Source organism: Cryptomeria japonica, chromosome 2 (assembly GCF_030272615.1).
Source record: "Cryptomeria japonica chromosome 2, Sugi_1.0, whole genome shotgun sequence".
NCBI classification, from domain to species: domain Eukaryota; kingdom Viridiplantae; phylum Streptophyta; class Pinopsida; order Cupressales; family Cupressaceae; genus Cryptomeria; species Cryptomeria japonica.
Genome location: NC_081406.1, coordinates 30,902,441 through 30,910,120, shown reverse-complemented (window position 1 = coordinate 30,910,120; position 7,680 = coordinate 30,902,441).

Below are 7,680 nucleotides of genomic sequence, written 5' to 3'. Positions count from 1 at the left end.
TCCTTTCTTGAGGTGTATTGACTGTTTTTCCAACACTTAGTTCACATTCTTCTCTTTTTCACTTATTCTCTTACTATCCTCGTTAGTTTCTTTAATAATGCCTTTTTCTTGATGTTAGGGAAACTTTGGGAGTTCAACATTGAATAAGTACCGAAACTATTAATGTTTCAGCCACTATCTTCTCCTCTATATCTTCGAAAGTGAAGAAAAAATAATCTCTACCAACCTCATTTTCTTATCTCTTTTTTATGAAAGGACCAAACAATAGAGGGATTTATCTTTTTAACATGGCTGAAAATCAAAAGCATTAACCCATGATGTAGGTGAATAGCTATAAACAATTTTTAACATTCTTTTATAGATGGTTCTATTACAAATAAAAGGGAAAGAAATGGGCTTATCACTTCTAAAATCATTAAGGAGTTAGTATTCCATCTGAAGGTTTCTTGAGGGAGTTTCTTGTATTTCTCCAATGTAATTTACTAGACTCTATGTTCTTGTTCAAGAAAGGTGACATAACTTCTCTTATCATTATCTCATCTTCTTCCAATTTAACTCCTTCCATTAAAAGACCACACATCACAACTACCAATTCTTTAGAAATAAAAAATTTCAACCCCTTCTCCACCACCTTTCTATTATCCTAGGTCTAGATAAAATTCACAATAAGAGACATGTCATGATTATTTACCTTTTCCATGAAGGTACAAAAATGGTTGGATTATTTTTCTATCAGCATTGATGATATAAACATTTTTCTTTGTTTCCTGAACCAACTAGGTCCACCAAATCATAGTAGTGGTAGCTTCCATTGAATCTCCCTTTAAATGTCTATTTAAAATAGAAATAATATAAAATTAAGAAAAATAGAGTTACACTTTAGTATTCATATCTCCATAACCTTTTATTATGTTGATAATATTCCATCTAGTGTTAATCCTATCCATCATGATTACAAAGTAAAACCATTCTCCCGTTTATAATTCCTTTTTGCTGACATGATTATTGGTATCATTTATGCATAAAGTTTTAATATACTTTAGAAAGGGGGTTCTTATCATCATGGATAATCAGTTCTTAGACACAACTTTATTTGGTAGATACCTAGCCACAATATTAACCTCTCTAGACACCCATTTGATTCTAATTATTTTTGACTTATTGAAAATGGTCACCCAATCATTTGTGATGATTACTATAGACCAACAAGGGAAGTCCTCCTAAGAAGACAATTATAATATTTAAAGAATCTCTTTGACCATTAAGTTTTGAACCTTCAATTGATTAGCCATCTTGAAGGAATTATATGCTACTATAACTTTAACATAAACTCATCTTACCCTTTGTATCTCTTAAGACCTTTCCTTCTCTTGTAGGCCTTGAGTTACTTTCAACTACTCTATTGAAGTTAAACCTATAGTAGTAGTTTTTACTTGGAGGAGACCACAAAATTTTTTTTTTTTAGATACCCTTTCATTTATGTTCCAAGGATATATTACAATAGAGATTCTATGTTGTGGCCATGTCAAATTCCAAATTAGAGACCATAGGGACACATTTGATCACATAAGCAGTAAGAAATTATCTTCAATGGTACTTGACATTTTTAAGAAGATTTTTTTAGAGAAGAATTATGAAACTAATGAAAATGAGAGACCACAATGGGTTCTTAAGTAGCATTCATTTTTTCAAAATCATGAAAAGATAAGATTGCATGAGAAATTGAAGATAACAATGCTCAAAATTAGAAAATGTGACAAGAAAAAGAGTTGTAGTGTCATAAATGTACTTTCTAAGCTAGTAATTTATTTTCAAATTCATGGAGATTAAGGTGGTCAAATGTGGTCCGGAGTGGTCCGGAGCACACAGAGTTCTCTTATTGTTATAAAAAAAATATAACATAGCATCTAGGTTGCCCCCACTAAAATATTAATTTTTTTTAAGTATATAAAAGTTTATAAATGGTGAAAAATTAGCGAACACCATGTACTTTATGTCTAATTTTTGTATTAATTTTCTAATGAATAAATTATTTTTCCCTAATTTTCAAAGTGGACACATTCATGAAAATGAAAAATAGAGCATCTTTGATACAAGAGAAGATAAAGGAATAGTTTGGTGATGTTATACAAACAATGTCTTACTGGTGTTACAAATAAGAGGTTGCAAAAGATTGTGGAAAGTGCAAATGTCAATGTTTCTAAAGAATGGAATTAGATTGATATTTCATCTAAACTAGAGACTAAGATAGAAATTATGTCAGTTGTTGCAAAAAGGAAAGTTGATCCAAAAAAGGAGACTAATACAAAAGAAGACGAACTTGAACTAGCTCCTAAAACACCAGCAAAAAATGTGCAAAAGAATCACTTAGAAGATCAAATCATTGGGGATAAAAGTAAAGGTGTTCACACAAGACGAAGACTTGCAGAATCTAATGAACAAGCAAATTATTGTTTCCTATCTCAAGTTGAGCCAAAGACCTATGTGGAAGTTAGTAAACATTAGAGTTAGATAGAAGCAATGGGAGAAGAGTTGAATCAGAAAGTCTCAGACATTGGAACTAGTGCCTAGATCGATGGACAAAAATGTAATAGGAACCAAGTGGGTGTTTTGGAACAAGTTGAATGAAGATAAAAAAGTTACTAGAAACAAGGAAAGATTGGTCTACAAAGGTTATCCACAGGTTGAAGGCATAGTTATGTTGTTTAGGCACAGTTAACTATTATATTAACTATTTCTTTTTCTTGCAAATTTATTATACTTCTTCTCATGCATGTGAGGCATTTTTTATATAAATTATTTTGAAAGAAAAGAATGAAATTTAAATATTCTAATAGAATGTTTTGAATTTTTTATTTTTTAATTTTGAAAGAATTTTTTTACTTGTTTTTATTATATAATATAATGGAAATTAAAATAGACATATGTATATTATGATTTTATTTTTTAAATGAATGTTATTATATTTCACAAATTTTTAAAAAACATACATATAAAGTCCATTTCTTATCACAACCTTTCAATATTCCATTTCTCATCACAGTCTCATTGTGGTTGCAGTTTTCGTTTCTCCTTTCTGATAACAGACTACTTATAAACAAATAACTATTACAATATAAGTGTTCATTATCCTTCAGTTGTAAACAAATGATGACCATGGTGTTACTTGTAACACTGTATATACACCCTCTGCAACTACCCTTTTGTCCAACAAGATTGTTCTCGTGGTGTTTGTTTGTTCTTGACAAAAGTTTATAGCTCCAAAAATTCCAGTATAAGCAAGCTCTTGTGTAGATAGAGGAGCCAAAAAGGAATGGCCAAAACTTATTCATGTAACGCTGAAGTGTGGGGAGAAAGCACTACACAATGGTAAATGTTGGACGATGCAATGTGAAGAAGACACATTTTCTGAGAATGGAGGAAGTGATGTGATTTCAAATCTTCGATGTCAGCAATTGAAAGACAGACTTTGTGATGTGATGAAATAGACAAGTAGAAAAGACTTTGTGATGTGATGAAGCAGATAAGTAATGTAATGAGCAACTGCCGCGTCAATAACGGAATATCTAATAAACAATTACAGCGCGTAGACTGAAGTTGTTAGCACGTAATTGTAACGCAAAGGACATAACACACAATCTCAGTTACCATGACCGCTTAACTCAAGTCAATCTTAATAACAATAATAAAGTGGGATTAAGAATTTATGCATAGACATAACACACTATCTCAGTTAACATGAGGGCTACACAGACATAGGTAATTAGGCCAATCTCAAATACAGGTTTCGCGATTCTTTCATGTCTACTGCTACGAAGGCCGTGATCATCGTATCATGCACGACACTCCTCAAACTTCCAAACCGCGTTCTATTCACCGTTACTGCTTTCCTCATATTTTCATGCTGCTACCAAGGAGATCACCGTTTCTTGCATGACACTCCTCTTGGGCTATATAACTATCTTAACTCCATGTACCATTCAAGGCAAACAATTTTTTTCGGCCCATTCCAACTAACCATCAAACCGCGTTCTATTCATTATCATTTGGTATTCCAATTGCAGACGATAAGTGCACGCCATCATGCAGAGAACAACTCTCAAGTTTCAAGGAGTTACTCGTTCTGTGGATGAACAGAAGATAAGGACATCGCTCATTGCTCTTGGAGTTGTGAACGTTCATGTGGATATCCAACAGAGAAAAATTATTGTAACGCATGATCCAAATTCACCGCACGAAAAGGCGTTAGGTATAGTATGTCAAATTACACGAGTAATTGATTTGTTACTTCAGTTTCTATAGTCTCATTTATATTTCCAGTTGAATGCCATGAACGTACAAGGGTTTTCCATGAAGAGTTGCCAGTTATATTTGCCTGACGGTATTGATAATATTTCCATGAGGAGTGTCCAATTATATTTGCTTAACAGTGTCGATAATATTTCTGCAGGTGAAGCGCTGCGAACGATTAAGTTGACCGCTTCGATTGAGAAGAGAACAAAACTCCCACCATAGAAGGCAGAAACACGGAGATATTACGTACACAGCATTTGACAATTTCATATAAGACAATTTTTTAAATGTTTCCCTTCACTGAAGGCATTTTGTGTAGTTTTTCTCTCTTCACAGAGATTCTCTGTCATTGATTTTAAGAAGATAGTGATCCCGCACTTGTTTTCTTGGTCCTTATTCTTTGAGGGATATATGAATTCACCGTTATTTATATTGTTCATATTATTTTCTGGGTCTGTTATCAATTTTATTAGAACACGTTTTGATGGTTGTTAATTTATATGGAGTGTGTTAAAAAATTATTTTGAGACGTTATGAAGAAGTATGACATTTGAAATTTGAAATTATTGTTAATATTCATGAATAGATATATATGATAATGGAAATGTAAATAAAATCTATTGTAAAATATTAATTGAGAGAAACTTTTGTATTTCTAAATAAGGAAAAATAAAAATGTGTACTATACACAAAGTTATATAACCAAAGTCAATATAAAAATTAAATAAATTAAACTGTTTTTGCACAGAAAGGACCCGAACCCGTCACAATTGACCCATCACAATTGTCAAATAAATTGTTAATATAGATAATTATATCACTAAATATGTTGCATTAATCATCTCCATGGTTTTTTCCCATTTATACTTCTTTTTGTCACGCCTATCTATAAAGAATTACCAAGACTACTCTGCAAGCTAGCGAAATAACATGTATGGCTATTTCGTTGCAATGACATTAAAACTAAATGTGTAGTGCGATACAACTTTTCATGTTGATCCATTCATCTTTTGTAGGTGTAAAGACATTTTAAGAACGGAAGAGTAGATCTCACCAATTTTTCTTCTCCAAAACTTGGAAGGAACTCACTAAATCGAATGAAATTGTGTTGTCCCTTCATGCTTGATTATGAGTAAACACTTTGGATGGCCGTGTTCGTGTAGGTGGTTTTCTAATTGTTAAGAGAAAAGAATGGTCGTCAAGCATCATTTCTAATTAATCTTGCTTCTCAACCTGGTCATGGGGGAGAGTATCCTCCAAGCTATGGTGATTTGTGTGGATGGAGCAAATCTCCTCCTTGAAAACTTTTCATTATATAAAAAAATGAATATGCAGAGGATTTGTTACGTTGGAATACAATTGCAGCTACTTTTCTCCGTCTTCACAAAGAAGGAAGAGAGAAATGAATGTGGGTATGATCATTCTCATGAACTTGGTTATGGTAATTTGTGTGGAGCAAATCTCCTTCCTTGAAAGCTCTTCAATCCATTAAAAAATGAGAGACGCGTAGAGGATTTGTTACGGTGGAATGGTATTGCACCTTCTTCACAATATCAGATCCAAAAGAAGGAAGAGAGAAAAATGTGGGTATAGCCATTCTGTTGAACTTGGTCAAGGTGATTTGTGTGGGTGGAGTAAATCTCCTTCCTTGAAAGCTCTTCATTCCATTAAAAAAAATAGAGACGCGTAGAGGATTTGGTACGTTGGAATGGAATTCCACCTTCTTCACAGTCTTAGATCTGAACTAAAGGAAGAGAGAAAGGATACTTCCAGATTTCCCTCACTTGAATGCATTCTTTCATTGTTTGCAGTTGTGTCGGTGCAACAGACCGTGTCTTGGTACAACTGTATTGATGTCGTTCAGAAATTTGAATGAAAGTTCCACCCGACCGTTCGTTACCCATTTTGACTTTTTCAAATTTCAAATTTACTTTCGATTTTCCTCCTTTTCGTCGTGGGGATGCACCCAAGATTTTAAGGTAATACAGCGGTAACGGTCACTTTATTTTTTTCAAAATAATTGTGCGCGTCGAATTTAAAATCAAATTAAAGTTTGATATCTGTTCATTTAAAAAATCAAATTAAGATTAGATTATTTTATTGTTTATTGTTTTTTTTTTTCAATTTTATTGTAAGATTTTAATTTTTTCTCTTTTAATAGGATTTTGGATTTTTTTTTTCATAAAGTATTTTAAATCTTCAATTCCTCTTTGTTGAGGTTGTTCCTCTCTAAAAGACTTTAGAAATGAGCACAATCAACAAAAGAGGAGTTAGAGATTTAAGGATTTTATGAGATCTCCTTTTTGTAAACAATGGTCAAACACTTCTACTATAGGATTATGAGTCCTTCTTTAGGGATCTTCAAAATTTTAAACTTATAAAAAACATTGAAATAAGTGATTTCCTTATGAAACTAATCAAGACACCTTCTTTTGCCTTGGAAGACCTTGTTTCCCTTTTTCTAGATAAACCATAAAATCTCATTTGTAAGAACAAGTCCAAAAATATTAAGACCATGGAAAAAACATGCACATAACCAAAAAAAATTCAAGCCAAGAGAATTTATCTTTTCTATTCCATCCAAGATGATTCCCAAGAAATAATGACCAAAGAGAAATAAAATTCACATTAAAAAAATTAATGTTCAAAAGTCTCCAGTTCATCACAAAAAAAATAGACACTAATCAAAATTCTAATGGGTTGCAACTTACCATCAACAACCAACCTTTTCAATAGAAGTAGCCAGCTAAAACAAGTTTTCTTGGGCTCAACCAACATAGACAAAATATGAGAACCTACAAGATCATTTCGAATTAGGGTCAGTCTAGCTTCCAACACTTATTTAACCAATCAAAAACATCCCTTGTATCATTCAACATAAAATATAGCTTATTCACTAAGTTTTGATTAAAAGAATTACCATCCTTCTAACAAACCTTGTCAAACAAATTAAAGATTCCTTTGTTTGAGAGATTTGATGCATCACATTAACTAGAGAATTTATTTAAACAAATGGAATATGTTCTCTTCTATGTATTAGGATTATGAAAATCATTCTTTGATTGATCTCTTTTTTTTAAAGAACCATTCTAAAACAATATATTGAAAAGTTGAGATCCCCATAGAGATCCAAGATTTTGCAAAACGCCCTTGAGTGAGAGCCAAGGGCTTATCATTCCTTTCCAAGTTCCACCAAATAGATCTACAATCAACAAAAGAGCTAGAAGCCTAAAGAAAGGTATCAACATTACAAATTGAGTAAAAAAATTTCTCTATGACTTCTGAATATTGCTAAACATAACTAACCCAGAAACCATAATATAAAATTTACCTAAAAGTAATTATTGAAGATGAACAGGTTTTCATAATTTACCCTTCACTGGTTTT